Source organism: Anas platyrhynchos, chromosome 1 (assembly GCF_047663525.1).
Source record: "Anas platyrhynchos isolate ZD024472 breed Pekin duck chromosome 1, IASCAAS_PekinDuck_T2T, whole genome shotgun sequence".
In the NCBI taxonomy this organism is placed as follows: Eukaryota; Metazoa; Chordata; class Aves; order Anseriformes; family Anatidae; genus Anas; species Anas platyrhynchos.
The window spans coordinates 40457977-40479721 of record NC_092587.1 but is presented as its reverse complement, the minus strand read 5'-3'; the positions used below and the strand labels follow the sequence as shown (position 1 = coordinate 40479721).

The 21745-nt window shown below is 42.7% G+C and overlaps 1 long non-coding RNA gene across 2 annotated transcripts; it reads left to right on the top strand.

The window, feature by feature from the left end:
• Positions 1–7885: 7885 nt before the first annotated feature.
• LOC119715524 (uncharacterized) lies at positions 7886–20222 on the top strand. 2 transcript variants are annotated; one of them, XR_005262636.2, is made up of 5 exons: positions 7886–8048; positions 17788–17905; positions 19270–19427; positions 19521–19670; positions 19765–20222. It is a non-coding gene; the product is annotated as an uncharacterized lncRNA (long non-coding RNA). The 2 variants fall into 2 exon arrangements; XR_005262635.2 differs by lacking the exon at positions 17788–17905 and having other exon boundaries at positions 7892–8048.
• Positions 20223–21745: the final 1523 nt, after the last annotated feature.

Below are 21745 nucleotides of genomic sequence, written 5' to 3'. Positions count from 1 at the left end.
GAGGAGTGCTAACAAACCCCAACCCAGCTCCAGCTTCTCTAGCAGTGCCATGGCTGCAATTTTCTTGGGCTGTAGCTTCGAGTAGTTCCTGTCTTCATTGGCGTGCTTTTAATACTCCCTTCTGAAGTAAAGAATAATTAGAGGGGAACATTAAACGCCCTCTGATTTAGTTCTCTATAAAAAGGGAAAATTAAAAGTGGTGGCACTGCGGATGGAAGTCTTACTGCTCCACAGCCTGGGCTGGGCAGCCAGGACCAGCTGGGAGACAGAAATAATCCCATGGTGCTGGAAGGTGTTAAATGCTGCCAGCAAACACGGCTTTGATCTTGGGCAGCCATAAACCCCTGCGAAGCCCCAGGGCCTAACCACTCCTCATTTGGGTAATGTGGGAGAGGTAACTGAGCGTCCTTATGGAGTAGGAGACCCAGAGCAATAAAACCCACCCACTAGGCACTGTGCCGCTTGGGAAGGATCTAACAAAGGCAGGTCTTGAGGAAAATTACAGAGGTTACCCTGGGGCTGATTGCCAGCACAGGGGTTACACCAGAGACCTCTTGCAAGTGTGTGTGCTGTGGCATTTGGAGGCAGAAAGCCACAGAGAAGTCTGCAAAGCAGCTGTGTGCCAGCTAGGCAGAGAGAGCGAGTGGGGCTTCACCGTGCTGACCGTAATCCTCTGAGAAGATCCCTCTGGCCTCAAGAATTATCATCCAGATTCTTTCCAAATTCATTGACTGCAACAGAAACGTGATGAAAATTTAGTCTATTTTTCAAGAGCTTTCTCCAAGACCTCCTGAGGAGTTGAATTGTGTTCTCATGGTGTCAGTCAGCACCAGCTCAAGCTCCAAAAGCCTCGGGCCTTCCCCTGCTCCCCTAGGAGGGCACAACGACTCTGCTGGCGAGTGGGCAAAAGCCTGCCTTGCCTATTGAAAAATGCTGTGATGTCCAAATCTGATACTGCAGGACCTCCCAGGGAAAGTCAGGGCCAGCAGGATCTGCCACAGTCAGAGCTTGGGACTCCTCCATTCTCCAGATAAACAAAGTTCTTATTTTCACCCTGCAGGAGAATGCAAGATGCCAGACTTTATGCCTTTCCCTCATCTCTGGCTGGGTATTTCTCACCCTGGATGGGTCAGCAGTTTAATTTAATAGATGACATTACGCATTTGGGTGGGAGGGGAGCACAAAACTTTTTTTTTTTCAGAAGTTGCTTTCTAATTTCAAAAATGATGGCTGCAAACCCGCAGTTTACAGACTTACCCTCTAGATGCAGTGTGTTAGTAGAAACCCTGTAGGAGAATCAGACCCATCTGCAATACATGTGAAATACTGCAACATGGTACAGACTTGCAACACCAGCTGAAATAGTTAAATTTGGAATAGGTTTTAATATTTCAGGAGGAAACTGGAAAATATTTCATGAGGCAGGGGAAGTTTAGGCTTGACATCAGGAGGGGGTTCTTCACAGAGAGAGTGGTTGCACACTGGAACAGGCTCCCCAGGGAAGTGGTCACTGCACCGAGCCTGACTGAATTTAAGAAGAGATTGGACTGTGCGCTTAGTCACATGGTATGAACTTTTGGGTAGACCTGTGCGGTGTCAAGAGTTGGACTTGATGATCCTTAAGGGTCCCTTCCAACTCAGGATATTCTATGATTCTATGATTCTATGATTCTATTTAAAGACTAGAATAAAAGATAATGGAATAAAGATTTTACTGCACAACAGTAAATTGTCTAGAAGGAAACACCTCCCTTATTTTGCTAGTCTGTTCGTTAATGCTGATACAGTTCCTGTATCTCACTAATAGGCAACCAATATGTGATTTAATAACCCTACACCCCTTTACAATCTCGATTAACTGCTAACAACTAGTTTGTGCTGAAAGCATCCTTGTGTGCCTGAAAAGCACAGGCAATTTAATGAACATAACAAAGATCCTGAACCTCTGGTCAGAGTGAATGTAAGAGGAGATAAATGAGGCTAATTTTCTTCCCAAGTAAGTGCCAGTTCTGTGGTTTTATGTAAGTGTCTTTTTCCTCCTGTTCCCAGAACTGTAACATTACTGGGGCCTGTGACATTGCTCCCACCTTGCACAGCCCTGAGGGGCGAGCTGCCAAGGGGCGAGATAAAACAAACCACTGTTCCCTGACCTACACTATGGGTTCCTGTTGTTGCTGCAACCACACTGAAACTGGGACCTTTGGAAGATGTTGAAAAATGTCTGCAGACACTTTAGGCCTAAGCGTCAAACACTTCTCCTGGCTCCTTATATTAGTGCAATGCCAGTGGCTCCAGTGGACTTGCTCTTGATTTATGTTGGCTTGAAGGGGAGGAGGATCTGTCTCCTGATTCTGAGCTTATTTCTGCTCATCATCTACTACGTGACCTTCAGCAAATCAGTCTTTGACTTCTCTAAAAGCAGAACGATTATAATCAGGCAGGAACACCACCTTGCCTCACAAGCCCTAGCTTGTGGAGGTGATATGGAGGGGGAAAGGGAGGAGAGACGTGAGGCTGCAGAGAGGACACGGGCAGCCTTGTTGAGCAGGCTTTAAGAAACAGGCAGACAAGCACATTCACTGATTTGAAAATGATTTAGAGCTTTTCTGCTCAGCCTTGGTTGGGTCCTCACATTATTAGAGGCTGTCCCTAAGGACATGTCAAAGCCTGCTAGCCTGGTGGAGCATCAAAACCTGCCCTTGTGCTACCACAGTACAAGCCTGATGGTCTTGGACTGACCTTCTCTTGCTGTCTGACCATTACGTGCTATTGATTTTTAATTTAAGACTCCTCTTCACATGTGTGAGGCTGAAATCACATAGATTGGAGCCCATTACGTCTACAAGACATTCACAAAAATACTTCAAAATGCATTAGATAAAAAATTATTTCAAGAGGCTGAGGAAGCAAAAGCTTTTTCAGTCTTCCCAGCACATACAATTAAAGAGGAAAGAACATTTCAGATGCAGTCAGGGAATATATTTTACTATAATCAGATAACTACGCGGTGCCCTGCCAGAGCAACTACGGCTGGGCTCCAGGAGTCTCTGCAGAGAATAAAAGGATTCGCTCAGGCGCCAGCCTCCCTCCTCCCCCAGTTCAGAAGTCTCTCCAGATATTTCTTCAAGCTAGTACAGGCTGCAAAGTCTTGCATGATCCTAGTGAGTTGTTATCTCTGGGAGAAACCAGAGGGCAGAAAGAAAGTACCAGCCTGTCAGCATTTGTATAGCAAAGTCCCTGCCACTTACTATGCTAGGCAAACATGACTGTAGCCTCCCTTTGACTTTCTCAGGATGGGGCTAGTTTAATTACGGAGAGCAAAACAAATCCCGGAGGTTCATAAACCTTTTAAGTCTGTCAAAGCCCAGGAAATCTTGGTCTGGGTTATAATTTTGCATACAAAAATGAGATTTCTGTAGTTCCATGCAAAAACAGGTCAGACTTATTTCCCCTTTTTAATTTTCAAGGAGGAATTCTTCATGCCAAAATTAAAAGGAAAAAGCAGAGATGAAGTAACAAGAAGCAGAAGTTGGTCCTTGAGATCTCTCTGCATGTGGAGGTATGGGGCTGCACTCAGGCCCATTAAAATAGTGTTGGAAGCAGTCAACAGGGGGCAGCTGATTAGCAAAAAGAGACCTCTCCAAGCCCTACGACAACAAACAAACAAAAAGCTATTTTAGCATTTTCAGCACAACAGACAGGAAGTTAAAATGATGGAATGGATTAAAGCAGACAGAAAGGCTGGTCCAGCCCCCTCATGGTGCACACTGATGCATCTGCAATAACTGCAGCAGAGCTGTGAGGTTTCGTGCAAGACACAGACCCCAATCCTTCTACATTTTGAGGCACACTGACAGTGCTTGCACAGCTCTTGGCGCTACACTGCTCCCAAGGTCATCTGGGGAGAAGAGACTCTTGGTTTTCTATCTCCAGAAACATGATACCATTTTATAAGGTGTAAGCAGTTCGGAACAGACCAGGCCAAGTCATGTGTCTTCCACCTAACACGGTGCAGCCTGTCCTCTGCCTTTAGCTGTGCAAACTGTCTCTATTTAGCACTGTTGTCTTTTCTCAGCACCAACTCCTACCTCTTAAACCATCTTCTATCAGGGCAAGGGAAGCAGAATGTCTTTCTTAGAGGAGGTTATTTCCTAGAGGAGATCCACAACTCAGATTCTTCTGCCTTTGCTCCTGCTACCTGAAGCTCAGGGTGCCTGCTTCCCTGACGTGCCTGACAGCATGGCACTGTCCCTCCTTGCTCAGAGCTGTTGGGAAGTCTCTCTGGCTCAAAGCACTCCCTTGCAGCCTTGGCTCCTCTCCAGCACCCAGCTGGCACAGGGCTCAGAGGCTCAGCACCACTGCAGGGTGAGGCTGCAGCAGGGCATCACCATATCCCTGACCTTTCTGGCACAGAATCCCAGAATCATTAAGGTTGGAAAAGACCTACAAGATCATCTGGTCCAACCATCCCCCTACCACCAATGTCACCCACAAAACCATGTCCCTAAGCACCACATCTAACCTTTCCTTGAACACCCCCAGGGACAGTGATGCCACCAGCTCCCTGGGCAACTCGTTCCAAAGCCTCGTCACTCTTCCTGAGAAGAAATACCTCCTAATTTCTCCTAATTTCAAAACTTTTCCTAATTGGTGAAATTTAGAGGAGACAGCCACTCACTTTCTTGTTTCTGATCCAGCTATGAATGATGGATACTGGGTAGTATGCAAACTGCTGTGTTACTGGTTTGTGGTGTCTGGGAGGGAGGCGAAGGGTCAGCCCTGACTACACCTTGCACTCAGCCCAGAAATTGGGTAATGGGTTCAAGACTTATGTGCAATGAATGGACAAGCAGGAAGGCAGGTCCAGTGACTCAGTAAATCTTGATTTGCTAAAATAAAACACAGGGCTAAAGAGTTTGGGGCTATTCCAGATTGTGGCTTTCAGGGCTACCCATTAACCCCTCAGCTTTTACTCAAGTGAAGCTCCTGTGATAGCTGCTCCCCAGCTGTGATGCAGCCCAGGTGGGGCCAGTGGCAAAGCCACAGCTGAAAAGCAGCTCCCAAGGGAGAGGAAGGGCAGGCCCTGGCTTTTAGCTTTTTTTCTTGCTCTTATCAGCAAAGGAGCCGGGCTGTGAGTCAAGCAGCTAAGCTCCTCAGCTTAGCCAACGAGACGTCTGGAAGGGGATGGATGCTCTCAGGGCCCTGACAGCTTGATTTGCTATTGGGGAAGGGACGAAGGCAATAACTTTAACATGCTCTTCTAGTTTAGGTCGTTAATGGAAAGGCTGAAGTCAGCTTAATACTAGAAGATCTCTGCGGAACCACGTCCATGCAGATGCAGAAACTCAATCACATTTTCCAAAGGAAATTGGCTTCTGTTGTGCCAGAGTAGATTCCAAGGTACAGGGGAAGGTTAAACTGACTGTGTTTAATCCAATAGTGTGATAATGAGACAAAGTGATTAATTACACCTCCATAATGAGAAAGAGATTGTGTACAGGCTTGAATCAGCTTTAACATATCACCTTGTAAACTGACTGCATGTTCACATCCAGCTACTGGCATTTCTGTGCTCTAATTGCTGCTGTTCCTGTGCTAGACCAAAGGGTAAAGCCTGTAATTAGAAGGGAGATAGACCACTCGTGGCTTGTCCTGGGCCTCTCCTTGGCCAAAGAGGACCTGACCGAGATCAGCTACGACCAAACAGGAATAAAAAGAACTTTCCTTTTTCATTAGTACATCAAACAGAGGACTGGCAAGCAGCATAGTGAGCTATATTAAACCTCTTTCTAACCAGAGATGTGGTCACTCCCTGCGTCATACGCACACAGCACCTTTCCTAGGATGATGGCAGCAGCCACTAGTCCTCGCTGAGTGGCAGCCCCAAGAGGCCTTGGAGTGTGAGGGGAATTGTGCCCAGTCACATCTGGCTAAAGCTCCCTTTTAGCAAAGAGATCCAGGGTATATCTAACATTTGCTAGAATTAATGGATTTTTTTTTTAATCTTATCAGGAAGAGATATTATAGGAAGTTTGCATGTGAGCTTCAACAGCCCAACACTGAAGTGCCTAATTACCACACCAGAAGTGCAAATACTTGCTTAAGCACAGCAGAAAATACTCAAGCTCTGTTCTGCTGGGAATTTATATGTTTTTGTATGTCCTTCCTATCCTTCTAAGCTGTTTCATTTCTTCTCACCAGCAATATAGCTTGTTTACAGCAGATTGAAAATGTATATGAGAGAAAAAAAAGATAGTGAAAGCACTTTGGAGGACGAGATGCTAAACTAAAACTGATGTTGTGGAGGGGAATAATAAAAGCCATTCAGGAGTCTTTGCAATAACAACAGCCAGCCAGGAAGTCAACTGCAGCTGAAGCAGAATGAAAGCTAGGTCATTGCCATTTAAACCTAGGAAAATGTGAAGCAACAGCAAGATGATCACAGGTTTTTGGAAGCAGTTCTTCAGAGAATGAGCAACATCAGCAAATCCAAGCAGTCAATTAATGAGTATTGCACGATGACGTTCGTTCATGACAGTCCCCTGAAACAGTTCACCTGGTCTTCTACGGAATTGCAATAACTGGCACAGCTTTTTCGTTCATAGAGCATTGGACAACAGCTGGAGACAGTGCTGCCTCTGCCTGTTTACATTAGCTGAGCTTGAAAACCTTCTTGACAGACATCCTGGATTCCCAAAAAACAGTCCATCATATGAACATCTGGGCTCTTATTGTATTTTCCTGCTGTATCGCTACATTTTGACATATCCTGATGGGTCTCATCCTTCCCCAAACGGCAAACCAGATGAGCACCCTAAATAAATACAATAAAATAACAAAGATTTTGCAACTGGAAGCAAATCCATAAACTGGAAGGTGGTGCTGTGCTTCAGGCATAGCCCTCCAAGACACAAGTGCCCTCCCACGTCCACCTTATTTCAAAGAGTAAGTTACTCTAGGACTACACACCCTGTACTGGCTTGCTGAGGGGGCAAGAAGCTTGTCTCCCATGTCATGTCACAGCCTCTGAGATGGGGACTAAATGAGGAAGAGAACAATAATTCTGCTATAGGAAATATATCACTGTTTTCTTGTCCTATTTTGGCATATAGAAATCAACAATACTAAGAAACAGCAAATGGAGAGGAACACCTGGATGGGAGGAGAAGGAGTTACCCTCATTGCAGAAGTTCTTGAGAAAATCAATGGAGAAGACAAGAAAATTAAAGACATTTTCAGTCCTGTCCCTCTGGTAACAAAGGGCTGCTCCACACAGTGCATTCTCCAGAAGAGTGTTTGTATGCTAGATAGGTGCTTTTTAAGGAATCAAATGACTTTGTGCCTTTGTGCTAGTCTGCTCTTAGAAGCTTTTCTGACTCATTTTAATTGAGTCCTTATTGCAGTATGGTGGAGCTTAGTTTAGATGAACTCCTTTGTATACCAGCAGAAATCCATCAATTAACTTAAATACATGAATCACATTTGTGATTTCTGTTTGAGGAGTTAAGTCTTTTTTTGTGCTTGCTTTCAAGATAGTAAAAGTTACATCATGAGTAAAACGTTGATGTATATCTACGTATAAAACGGTGGAGGTCATTTTTAAGCTCTCCATTTAATAGTTTCACCATTCAACCTTACCACAGTCACCTCCTATTTTTATGAGCCTGTAACTCCACAGTACAATTTTGGTTTGTTGGTCAGGAACAGATTTTTCAGTGAATATCCTGTTGCATAGTGACACAGTTCCAGGAGATTTTGGGGATGAGTGAGTCACTCATATGGAACATCCATCATGCCATACGCAGACAAAATATCCCACTTGGGACCTGGATTAAATCTCACTTAAAAGACATCAGAATTTGTATTACGACATACTACAGAGAGGGAATTTGTTGCGTGGAGAGCAAAGCTATAAAATGAGTTTGCTTTGATCTTTGCTTTCTGAGCCTTTCAATTTTCTGAGGCTATCACTCACACCACTGAGGGCACTTAAGCATCTGTGAGTACCTAAGCCACTTCATGACATTTTTGGGGAAGTGGACCTCAAGGTAAGGAAAAATCTTATTTGTGCAGCTTGTTAATTTGGTTTGATTAAATGGACATATTACTCTTAAGAATTGGTGATCAGAGCCACTAATCCTGGGTGAGACTGCACTGAAGTTAATGGAGTTGCATCAGTAATTTGGCACAGTTCAGTTAAGGAAGTGAGGTAAACAGGATTTATCTTTGTACTTCTGGAGAAAAAGTAGAATAAAAGAGGAGAACAGGACTGACTTGTATAAACAAACTCTGAACAATGGGTTTAGCTGGAGATGCTGAGAAAACTAATGCCTGAGAAAAATATCTTGCTAGTACACTGGTTAGGCTGAGGTGTTGCATTGCAAGACATTTTTGAATGCCCACAGTAAGTTTTTTTCACATTGTATTCTTTTCACTGCATTTATATCAGTGAAATTCTGTCCTATCAACAGTTTTGTCCTGGAATCAAATAAAGCTCAGGGTGACTCAATGTCCATACCCTCTGAATACAAACCATCAAAATACACATCTGAAAGGGAAGCCCTGCACATGGAAAATATTTCAGTTGGTATGGTATGAAACTAAGCAGCATATCTGCTTAGCAACAATTTGCTGTGAACACATCACTGCCGTGCCCCAAACCCTATCTACTGTGGCCAGGAAAATCATATTAATATTCATACCAAACATACTGTATCTGAAAAGCTGAGAAAAGTGCTAAATGGGCTTTCTAGCTAAAACAGTCAGAGAAATTCCACTCCCTTATATAACTACTATTTGACAATGCAGGGACTGACATATTTTACGGGAAAAGAAATGTGGAGGTAGAACTGATATGGTCTCCAAGAGCTTTAACAGCACAACTGGTGATGTTCCTTATTGTCTGTTCAACACTATTCTGTCACAGTTGTTAGTGCACTTCCAGTTGGTTCAGCTTACCAACACAATCTTCAGATAAAACATTAAAAAAAAAAAAAGATTTTTTTGTCTGTAAGAAACCTACAGTTTCCAGAGAGCCCAAGATACCCTCAATAATGAGGATCTCAGAGGACAGGCAAGTGGGAGCATCCTTTACTCAAGAAGTACTGACTTGCTCAAGTTCTGCAAAGCTTTGTCCGCATGAATAGATTGCTAATTTCTAAGCAAATACCAATTACATGGCTGAGCAAGAAACAGTTTTAGTTCCATTTCAGCCATCCACATGAACAAAACAGGCCTCTGGGTCCAGCCAATCTACCAGTACTCCTCATTTTCCCCCATTATAGCAGGTACATATATATTTTTTCAGGCTATGATGTCCAAATGATGCCGTTCTCTGTCATCTAGGACCCCTGCTCTTTTCCCCAGCATTAGAGAGCTATCACCATGTGGCACTTGTATTCCAAAGAGCAGTGAGCATCTTTGTTGTACCACAAACTAAATCTATGCACGCTAAAATCACAGAGTGTTTTTATACTTTCTGAATAAACAGTTTGATTAACATAGATGACACTATCTTGACATTTCTTTCAGATTTGCTTACGTTTATTTTGGTTCTACCCAGACAGGAGCTTTTCCAAGCAGACACAGATTGAGAGTGGAAATACCTCAACAGCAGGGGGGCATAGACAATCATTTCTATTTATTCTCTTGGTTTCCATCTTGGAGAGAAATATGCCATCCTTCATGTTTTCTGCAGAATTTTAAATTCTCTCTATATGTTTTTAAAAAGCTTTCAGCTTTGGGGAATTTTGAGACAGCATTTCCCTCAGTAGCTGTTGATACTTCTTCCACAAAGCTATCAGCCTCTGTGCAACAGACTAAGTAGCGTGAGTGTGGGTAACATCGTGCTTAAAAGCTGCAGTTTGTGTGGCATCGCTCCATTAATATGCCTAGCTGACATCTGCTGAACCTGTAAATCACTGCTGGAAGCAAAACTGTCCACTCTGTTATTTGCACATAAAGAACTGTTGGCGTGAATGAGGAGGCAAAATCTTACAGAGAGGACATAGGAAAAATCCATCTTTTCCTCCTCTGTGAAAAATACATTATGTTAAAAGGAATAAATAAGACATACTGAACAGAGAATGAATACTGGCAATGTATGTCAAAAGATACAGAAGCATTTATGACACAGACACCAGTGGTTTAGGGAACTTCACTATTTTCTGCTTTTGGTCACTTATCAGTAGCCCATAAATCTGTCACCCAATTTTGGATTTTAGTAACTATGTGTTAGCTATCTCTGTGTTGGTTGGACAAACTCCTTTTTTGGCAACACCATTTATTTTTTACAGAAGGACAGACACAGCCCTGGGTCTCCTCTAATTAACTGCATTTACTGCTTGTGTAAAAAGCATCCTGTACTGGAAGAGAGCCCCATGACCTGATACACACATCTGAAAACACATTTCCTGGCCTGAAAATGTAATTCAAGTTGCAGTATACTCAGAGGTTTACTAATAAAATCCTACACTTAAAAAGACTGTGTGGCCATAGATGAGCTCAGCTCCAGCCACTAAACAAACTGTAAGTGAATTATCCCAGAAAGCGCTTACAGGGCACTCAGTGATTTAGTATAGGAAGAAGCAGTAAGTCAGAATAATATAAAGAGCATGCACATAAATCTATCTTCTTTGAATCTGATTGACATCTAGTTTTACAGCCTTTGCTTTTGGAGGGAATGCTTGGATAGCAACTCTCTCACTGCAAAATATCCCTAATTCAACCAGTCTTGATTTGGGGAGAATAAAACAGGAATTTTACCTGTAGCTCCCAGGAATTCCCAGTCCATAAAGGAAACATGCACTCAGGTGGACTTTAGAAAGACTGAAATGATTGCAAATGCAAAAGTAGGTTGATGCAAAAATCAATTTATTCTAATCTGTTTTTCAATCAAAATTGCACTGCCATGACAGTGTTGTTTGGGTGGCTTAACTGCACATTTATGCAGCATGAGACCTGCATGTATTTACAAACTTAACTCTACGTGGTTTAACTTTACTGGACTTAAAACAATTACTTGGGTGTTACACCATGTTTTGAAAGCTATATTTTTGAAGCTTAAATTATTATTTCATTCTCCCTCTTGGCTAAAGTCATTTATTTTACCTAAGCATTAATGAATGTTTTTCTTCTAATTACGAAGAGAAAGGTGCAGAGGCTAACCATGAAGTTCTGCTAGGATGGAGTGGGATGTCTCTGTGAGCAGTCACAGCCCGACGAAGATGAGAACAATAGGTGGAGTGTGAATTAGTGGGACGTACAGGGCACATAAATTCTGGAGTCAGAGCACAAATGATTTTGTAATACCCACCAGTTATTGCAGAGTATAAATCATACTAGCCAGAATCCCTTAATTTTTGCCCTTTGGTCAAGGTACATATCGAGGCCACCGAGTCCCATGTAAGACAGCAGGCAGCTGTGTCACTGAGCTGCAGGCATCACATGAGATGCAGAGAGCTCTTCAGGGCAGGTTACTGGTGCACATCTGAGCAGAGACACCATTCCTCTCTGATTTACTGGACTTGATGAAACAAATAGTTGAAGAAGGTTTGTGCAATAAAACTGTGTTTTAAGAATGACCCTACTGCAAATTAAAGGGGCACTAAGAGGAGGGGCAGTGAGTTCCTGCCCGTGAACCCAGCATCCCCAGTTTCATGTCCCATGGCACCCAGGTATTTTCTTCCAGTAACCTCACACATCCTGATGGGCCATGGTGGTGTCTTGGACACCCTCCTTCCCCAGCTACCTTCCTCCAGCCCATCACCCTGCCAGCCTGAAGGTGGACGTTCACGTGGTGATGTGCAACCCAACAGTGTCGGTGGGCCTGGTAAATGACATCCTGATAACTGGACTCTGGCAAGCACTGTGGTTCTGGAGGTGCTGAACTAGCACTTTACCTTCTCACTTTACCTTTAGAACAAACAAACAAAACACCTTGGTCTAATCTGATCTGGAAAAAAAAAAAAAAAAAAGCATTTGATCATGCAATGAGCACCACTACTGAGTAGACTTACAGTTACCTGGGTGATTTGTCCCTGTATTCCTGCATCTTAACCTACCTCAGTTTCCGCTAAAGCGTAACTTTCAGTCTGGGGGATCTGGTTAATCCTTAGTTTGAGCATAGCTACAACATCCTACATCAGCCTGAAGAAGACAAAGCTCTGGGGAGACCTCACTGCAGCCTTTCAGTACTTAAAGGGGTCTTATAAAAAAGATGGAGAGCAACAGGCAGATAATGATAGGACAAGGGGGAATGGTTTTAAACTGGAAGAGGGTAGATTTAGATTAGACATTAGGAGGAAATTCTTCCCTCAGAGGGCAGTGAGGCCCTGGCACAGGCTGCCCAGAGCAGCTGTGAATGCTCCATCCCTGGAGGTGTTCAAGGCCAGGCTGGATGGGGCTTTGGACAACCTGCTCTGGTGGGAGGTGTCTCTGCCCATGGCAGGGGCTGGAACTGGGTGGTATTTAAGGTCTCTTCCAACCCAAACCACTCTGATTCTGTGATTCTATGACCCTCATAATGAATGTTGGCATCATAGGCACATTGCAATAACCTCAGCTCATGTTTAGCATTTTTTCCCTTCCCCTGAGAATACATGTGAGCTCAGTCGTTCCTAAACCTGAAGCATTTATCTTTCTGTGAATTTCTAGCCTGTGTTACGTTAGGAATTGAACTTTCCTTCAGCAACAAAACCATGATAAATGTTCAGTTTCCAGTGAACAAAAGGGAAGTCAGAGTAGAGTCTGCTTAGCTTCCTTTGCCTGTGAACTAATGAACAGAGACCATAAATGACTGTCTGCAAGATCTAGTTATCTACCTCTGTGAGAGGAGCGTATACTGCAGGAGAAAATGAGATTGCAAGAACGAGGGAAGCGGGAGGATTAATGATTACAGGAAAGGAAACTCGTTTAGAAGCCTAACATGGTCATTACATAACTAAGCTTTCTTCATGATCATTCAGATAATAAAGTGGTATAAACTGAGAGTCACCTAATGACTTGCTCAAAATGCTTTAGAAGCTAACATTTGTTAGTATGAGCTTTGACCAAACCTGGTCCAAGGTAACTCAATAGTAATTGATTATTTTTAAATGTGTTCTGCACACATGAGGAGTGCTTTCCTTTCCCCAGAAATCCAGGAGAAAGGCTAATGGGCTTGATTTTTTCCCCACAGATGCACCTGCAGCAGAAGGAAACCCGTAGGTATACTTGAAAAAAAATCATGTGGGGTCAAGATGTGAGAAAAGCCTCTAAGAACAAGGCTCAACAAAGGGCTGGTATTTTGGTATCTGTCATCTGATTCAGATCAGGGGTGTATAACGAAACGCATTCACTCTCTCTACGCTTCAAAAGGCTATGGAGGAGCATCCTTAGGTAGCACACGTGACTGCCAGGCCCCTCAGCAGACAAACTGAGATAAGGCAACTCTGTCACAGCTGCCCGTGAGGACTATGGTAAAGGTGGGAATGGTGTGTGCTCTGCGTGCCTGGACAGAAGAGACAGGGCCTTTGCTGGGAGGGTTTGTCTTCAGAGGGTATATCTGAATTCTTCTCGGTCTCTTCATCTGTGTCCGCATATCTCCTTCAGCTTAGCTGGACTGATGGGGCAGCAGCCTGGTTCACTCCTCCAGTGAGGTGAGTGCCATCTGGTCCTGCACTTGAGGGCCCCTTTGCCTCTTAAGGCAAGTAAACACAAGCACGAGGGAAAAGCAGCCTACTCTTCCAAAACCAAGCCACCTTTTAGCAGTCACCTAGCAAGACACGGAGCTCTTAGGGCAAAAAATCCATCTCAGACCTCAGCCCAAACCCACATTATTATCCCCCACCTATTCCAGGAATCAACTTTGCTTCTCTGTCCCATTGTGTGTGTGTGTGTGTGTCAGACTGTCTATCTTCTGCTAGATGGCAGCAAAACCAAAAAACCTGTCTCTTCAGTTTTGGTCTTGTACTCATGGTTTTCCTGGTCTTCCTTCTTGGCAATCCTTCCTGGCGAAGGTAAGTAGCGACATCCAGCTCTTCGTGGCAGATTTCATGCCATGCCAGACACCCAACAGTTGTTCCTCATATTTCCCCATAACCTTCTCTTGCTCATGGTGGAAACAATGTCAATATAAAAAAAATGGAAGAAACAGAGTCCTGAACAATAACTCTGCAGTTATTTAACATTAGCATGGGGACTGTACATCAAGATATAAATCAAAGCAATGTTAAAGTACACTAAGAGTTGGTGGAAATCTGAGGTTCAGCAGTATGTAGGATTTTCAGACTTTTATGAGCATTTACACTTTCTCAATGGCTCTCATTAAGACTTCTATTGCATCACAGTGCTAGAGAGATCTCCGGTAGCATATTAAACCACAGCATGAGAAACGGAGGTACATCATTGGGGAATATTAGTCTGGAAGCACAGAAACAATATAACCATAGCTACCATAGCTGCCAATGTCTTCTGGAGATTCAGCATAAAAGAAATTTATATATTTCGATCTTTTGCCATTTTAATTGTTCTCCCAGGTCTAAATAAGATTCTGCTGTTTGCTTGGGAAATGAGGGACTTTAGATTATATATCAATCCTGATTGAGAAAAAAATCATGCTGTAGTTGCTTGGAGCCAACAAATACTTGCTCCATGCAAAAATATTTCCTCTCCAGTGTAAAATTTTTGTAAAAATGAACACAATATGTCCATTAATTGCTATAAAAGATTAGTCACTTTCAGTCATTGGACAGCCACTGACCATTTAGATATATAAAGGAAATTCATAGCAGACAACAGCTATGTGTAAGATTGATGTGAATGATGCGTTTATTTGTGGGATGGTTACTGCACTCCCCAGTTGGTGAGTAGGATGCAAAGGGCAACATGCCCTCTTAATCTCATGAAATTTAAAGTCATTAAAGTAATAACAGTATTTATGTCTTCAAAACACTTTGTAAACATTAGCTAATGAATCCTCACTCCATCTCCAGAAGACACTTTATAGATGGGGATATGCATGAGGAGATGCAATAATTTACCCAAGGTCGTGGGGACAGTCAACATTAGCAAAGACTGGTACACATTGTTCATTAGAACACATTCATATCGGGAACATTTTTTTAAATATTTGATTAAAAATATATATTACCCTTCTCATCCAAAACAAAACAATTCTGCAGCTGTGACAAATGCTTTGTCCAGAAACAACATGACCTTGTGCAGTGTCATTTCCTCCACCTTTTGTCAAGTAGGGCACTCTGCTCAGTTTGATTCCCACAGCATCTAATCTGAAGACAAATTATAGCACAGTACAATTACCTGCACAATCCTCCACAACTTGACTGATTTTTAATAAGCACTTTATATATCAAGTAAGATGATTGCTTGACAAAACTTGCTCTCACAGACCTGGCTATTCTCTCACATGCCACAGATAACTGTTCTAATGCAGTTCTAAATGAAGGCATCGGTAAAAACATTAAAATTGTAAGCCTGCTCTTCAAATTCACAGCTGGAACCAGCTCCATCTTAAGAGGGTGATAAATTCAGTGGGCCAAATTCACAGGAGGGCTTGATACCAAGGACAAATACATCTGTGCCAGCGAAAGAGATTACTGCTCTAAGCTTGCTGCCAACCACTTGTCACCACTCTCCCCTACTTCTCAGGGGAACATCTCCTCAACCACTTCTCTTTGTCTAAACAACTCCATTTGTAGACATTGGTTAACTCCACTTGCTTGGACTGAAATGAGGAGGAGAGGTTCATGAGTAGCCAAGCCAACAGATCTGAGCAAACAGAAGCTTTCAGCAGACCAACAGTAAAGAAAAAAAGAAGAGGGAAAAAAAAAAAAAAAAAAAAAAAAAAAAAAAAAAAAAAAAAAAAAAAAAGGACTGAAAATACCTTCTTCCACTGCTGTGTAGTCCTGGATATACATACACATTTCAGGACAAGGGGCTGGAGCACAACCCTGCAGACAGGGATCTGGTGGTTTTAGATGATGGTAAGGTACACGAGTGCCTTGGTGACCAAAAAGGCCAATGGTATCATGGGGTGCATTAAGCACAATATAGCTAACCAGCCAAAATAAGTGATTGTCCCAGTATACTCAGCATTGGTGCAGCCCCACCTTGAGCACTGTGTGCAGTTCTTGGCTCCACAACATGAGGACATAAAAGCATTAGAATGTGTCTAAAGTAAGGCTACAAAGATGGTGCAGGGTCTAGAGGGCAAGATGTATGAGGAGTGGCTGAGGTCCCTTGGTTTGCTCAGCCCCGAGCAGAGCAGGCTGAGGGGAGGCCTCATGGCGGCCTGCAGCTCCCTCACGAGGGGAGCGGAGGGGCAGGCGCTGAGCTCTGCTCTCTGGGGACAGCGACAGGACCCGAGGGAACGGCATGGAGCTGGGACAGGGGAGGGTCAGGCTGGGGGTTAGGGAAAGGTTCTGCACCCAGAGGGTGGTCAGGCACTGGGACAGGCTCCGCAGGGCAGTGATAATGGCTTTAAGCCTGTTGATGTTCAAAAAGTGTTTGGCCAATGCACTTAAATACATGGTTTAACTCTTACGTTGCCCTGTGTGGAGTCAGAAGTAGGACTTAATGATCCTTGTGGATCCCTTCCAACTCAGGATATTCTATGATTCTATGATCTGTTTGCAATGCATGTTCACTTGAATGCTGAGGCAACACAGTGATGCTACTTACACCTTGCATCATCAGGGGATGGTTCAGTCCCACTCCTGCTTCCACTCCATCATAGCATCAGTCCTAGTGTGTATCTCAGTGCATCCTCGCATTGGTTATTCACTCACCTCTGAAGGAAAGAAAGAGAATGTTATTTCATCATTTCACTTTTTGAAAAATTTCCTTCCCCCTCTGTAGTGGAAACTAATTTTGTTCCATTGTTTCATATTTTTTATCCTCTTTTCCTACATGCTATACTGTAATCTGTTTTCCTCCAACTGTAGTTAAGGAGATACAGCCTCAAAAGGAGAAATGAGTTTTAACATGGGCAAAATAGTACAGAGATCTCTCTGAAACAAGAGGCACCTATATGCCTACTGAACGTCTGCAAGCTGTTAAGGTAGTTATAATAATTCTTCCTTCTTTTTTCCTCCCAAACTATATTCCAACCTGTTCACTTTTTGATGTTCATCTAACTATAACAGAAATAAACCTGGAGATTTATGCTGAAAAAAAAGATTATTTTTTTTAGGCAAGAAGAATTTGATGCCTTTTCATAGTAAAGCAACATTAGCTCATTTCTTACTAGACCAGCCATCCTTTCTTTCCATTAACTTCTACATGTTCTGCCTCAGGTGTATGATTAATAAAGGGCCAAAGCTAGATCAGTTTATTTATCCAAATAATCCAATTAAGAACAGTGGGGAGTCCAACCGCTGGTAAGGAAAATAACCCACCTGTTGAATTGTTTGGACCAAGTAAGAGAAAATGAGTCCCATCTGTTTTCTCTATATTCTTAAGGCAGAATGAATAGCTCTGCAGGAAAATACATTTCTGGTGTATTTTTAAATCATCATAGTAAAGTTAGAGGCTATTTTCAGACAGTAGAAAAGAAAAAAAAAAAATCTGGAAATGAGTACTATCCCAGATGCCTAATTTTTAAGTCAGGCACAGAGCTTCATTTTAACAGAACCATCACTGAGCCATCACTGGTGTGCCACACTTGGAAAAGGGGAGTTCTGTTTTTCAGTGCCATTCTTAAATGCTTTCGTCATTATAGACACCAGCACTGTGGCAGACTGCGTCTCCTAAACATGTTGGATTATATTTAATAGTGTTTCATCTCAGACATTACATGCAGGGAATGAAGAAATTGCCTACGTGTAATAGAGCTATCAGGACTGGAAAAGAGATACCAAAGGGGCACCAGGGAACATCTGTAATCCTGGAATTACTTCAGAATGGGGTCAGTCCCTAATTGATTTGTCTTTTGTTGTTGTTCACTTTCTGATCAATTACATAAATCAGAGTATTCTTTCCTATATATGCATTTCTACTCAGAAAAAAAAAATAATAATGGGGAAAACACCAGAACAAGATAAAAATAAAAAAAAAGAAAAAAAAAAGACACATATTCAAACAGCAGAAACATTACAAATCCTCTTACAATCTATGGCAATTGGGATTAGAAATGCCTCAGAATTCCCTTCTGCCATCCTCTTACTGACAAATCTGGGCTTCTCCAAGGAAATAACCCGAAGGCAGTGACTGCCAGATTAGGCCCATAGCTCTGACTTCCAAGGAGACATTTGTTAAGAGCCAGTCTTGACAGGTAGGATTCAGGGTCTCTGTTATCTTGAATAGGCCCTTTGGCACTGTAAGCATTTTGGATCAACTCCATAATCTATTGGATAATGAGGGCAATAGTCCCTGGGGAGAGGAGAGGCTGGGAATATACAGAGGTCCTGGGTCCACCATTCATGCCACGTGGCTTGGTGGTGCTGCATGACGTGTGGGTGTCACACAGTGTGTGGGTGCCACTCACACAGAGTGTTGATGCCTTCCAGGTCCTGCAATGTCCTCTGGAAATGGCCTGCATTGGACACAGGCCTGGTCTCCAAGGGAGGCTGATGGCTACCACTCAGGTGAAGTGCAGGTGCAGCTCTGAGCCCTCCAATTAACAAGTAAAACAAATTGAAAACCCCAGTCCTGAAGTACTCCTGAGTATCAGGACATTAGCATAGTGCTCACTTTATATGAAGCATTCCAGTGTCTTGCAATAAATTCCCACAAACCAGCAGAGAACAAAGGCTCCCCACCACCCCTGCTCACCTCCACAGATGTTTCCTTCCTGCACACAGGCGCATGGGTGTCCTTGGGAAGAGAAACCATGATCTGTTCTCCTTTAGGGAAACGAGATAGCCATCTACTTATGAAAAAGAAAAAGTACACTTCAAAGTCATGCGGGAACACTTGACTCTAGAGTCCTTGTTGTCGTTGTAACCCTACACAACAACATCACTGTGGGCTGGATCAGCCCCACACTAGCTGCTGGAGGCAGAAGAGCTTCTCTGGGTTTCCAGTGTTTTATGGCTGGGAGGTGAGATGCTGCAGCTGGCAGCCTCCCTGACCACCCCACAGCCCAGCTACCCGTCCCAGTGATCAAGAGCCCGTGCCCTGCAGAATAGCTCTTCCAAGTACTGCAAGAGTTAACTATTTCTGTACTACTCATTTATGTCTATATAAATTATTAATTCTGTCCACATAAATTATTAATTTATGTATATGTAGTTTTTGTTTTGTTTTGTTTTAACAATTTCCATCTTCCAGATGATGTTCCTTCAATAGGAACCTACTCCCTCTGTTGCCAGGCTTACACAGCACTCCAAGACGTCACCAATCAGTCTGTTGCCTGGAGTCCCTAAGGGGTTTTGGATACCTCAGGGACATGTGGAAAGTTTCAGGAGTGTTACACTTTGCAAAATGAGGTAAACACAATCTACTGCAAGGCAAAAAATGAGTTAATGCAATGAAGCACTTGCATTTTTCCACTTTTTTCAAAATGATGTTTTTGTTTACAGAAATGAATGACATGTCCAATAGATGGACAATGAAAGGAAAAAGGATTTCCTACACTTAAAGATGCTTTTATACAGGCAAGCAAGCACTATGCACTGAAAAAAGGAAAAGAAGGAAACTAACATTCAGCATGTGCTTTCAACTTCAAACAAGTGGGTAACCATGAAACAAAAGCTAAATGTATGTTTTGATATCTGAACAGGAAAGCCAACATCTTTTATGGGTATCAACACCTTTATTTTATAGGAACAACTCTTGAGGCTTGGAATGTGTTTTCCAGGCTCACAGTGGGAAAGAGGATTTCCAGGATGCAGACAACCTTTAACACCTCAGGAATCACAGTGTGGTCCAGACCTGACCAATGGAAGATGGACACCAGAGAAAGACGGGCATTTTCTGGTGGTACCTGAAGCAAGATTAAAAAAAAAAAAAAAGTACCTGGAAGCAGCTCTACTGGCCAGGCTCTTTGGCACCTTGCTTAGGTGCCTGAAGTCAAGAGGCAGAAATCCAGGTCACAGTTCTGAAAAATCTTTCGTGATGTCACAGCTGAGACTTGTCTTCACAGTGCCCCTTTCTGTTTCCGTCCATAAACTTATGGCAACATATACTTTACTTTAAAGTACAGAATAGCTAGTGCTTCCAGAAAAATAAATAAATAAATACACAAATACATAAATAAAAGAGAAAAAAAAAAAAAAAAAAAACCACAGTAAGAGTGGTAAACAGAAGGGGATACATCACTTGGAAGGGGAGAAGGCAAAAGAAAGGGCTGTGACACCTTTCAGAATCAGTGTTTGGAGATGCTGTACCTGATGCTGGGAAATAACGATTAAATCAAACCTTCTCAAACACTGCAACTGAGGTCCAAGAGGATCCAAGATGAATACCTGCTATGGAAATATATAAAAGGGGGTGACCAAAAAGGGCTAAAACAGCGGAGACAGAGTTGCACATAGCTGCACAAGGAAGTTCATGGAAATCTTGGAAGTTTGTCTGCTCCTTATGAACAACCAACATGACAAATCATATTGCTCTCATGGTATGAGATCTGATGAGTATGAGGTCTGATATCTCCGGTGTCTCCAAGAAGGAAAGAGAAGGAAGGACAGCTGCAGCATTTTGACAGCACTTAGCTGCTGTGCTGGCTCACTTGGGAAAAAAAAAAAAAAAAGCCTTCATGAAGCTGTTTTACAAGTTTAAACTTTATTCCCTTAGCTTACCTCATCTGTCCACAGCAGAGTCACTTAGGTTAATAGCTCTTTTGTTTTCTCTGTAGTGTCCTCTAGACTGTGTGGGTAGTGTGTGTCAGCATGTGTCAGGCCAGAGCTGACTCACCCCAGTGAAGTAGTCAGCCAGAAGAATTAACCATATCTCATAAACTTTACATAGACAAAAAAACTAGACTGACTTTTAAGCTGATAAACAAAACCAATCAACCAACCAAACCAAACCAAACCAAAAAGTCTTGGAGTGTCTACATTTGTCACACAAAGCTTCCTTAAGGAGGGAGAGAGGTACCCTGAAAGAGCAATTCAGGTTGTAGGAGGACTAAATTGCATTCTGGAGTTCCTCATCTACAGCAATAAGTGAGCTTAAGACAATGAGACTCTTAATTCAGGCGCCTTGTTAAATGCCTAAAATGAGATGGGATGAATTTGGGCGGAAGCGTTCATGCCACTGCAACACTTGCAGACTCTGGTGAGGGTTGTTGCTGTGCTTCTACTTGGAGAAAGCTTAGCTCATCATTTTCCCACAAGCCTTTGATCTCATCCCAGTGGCTCAGCTGAAGTCACTAATACCCAAAAGCCCAAAGCATTCCATTTTCTTTTCAATTTAGAAAGAGAGTGGGTGGATAGATGAATGTACCAAAAGAGTTTAGGGAAACCAGAGAAAGAGAGGGGATATAATTTCAAAACCCTGCTCTCAGCAAGGTACATACTTCTTTCTCCTCTTACATGTTTTAGAAGAGAGTATCAGACTTCTGCTATTGCTGTAAAGTCTGAGTGTTTAAACAGACATACTGTCCTCTTGCCTGAGGACAGCTGCAATGCACAAAGTGCATTTTAAGAAATCATTATTTTTATTAACTGCAATTATACAGGGCAGTAATGAAAACAAGTAAAGACTATTACCCATCCCACCTATCAAACTTCAGAGTAACAAGCATCACTTTACTAAGGTATAAAGTAAATAACTTAAACCAGCCATTATTCTGCGACAGATGCAA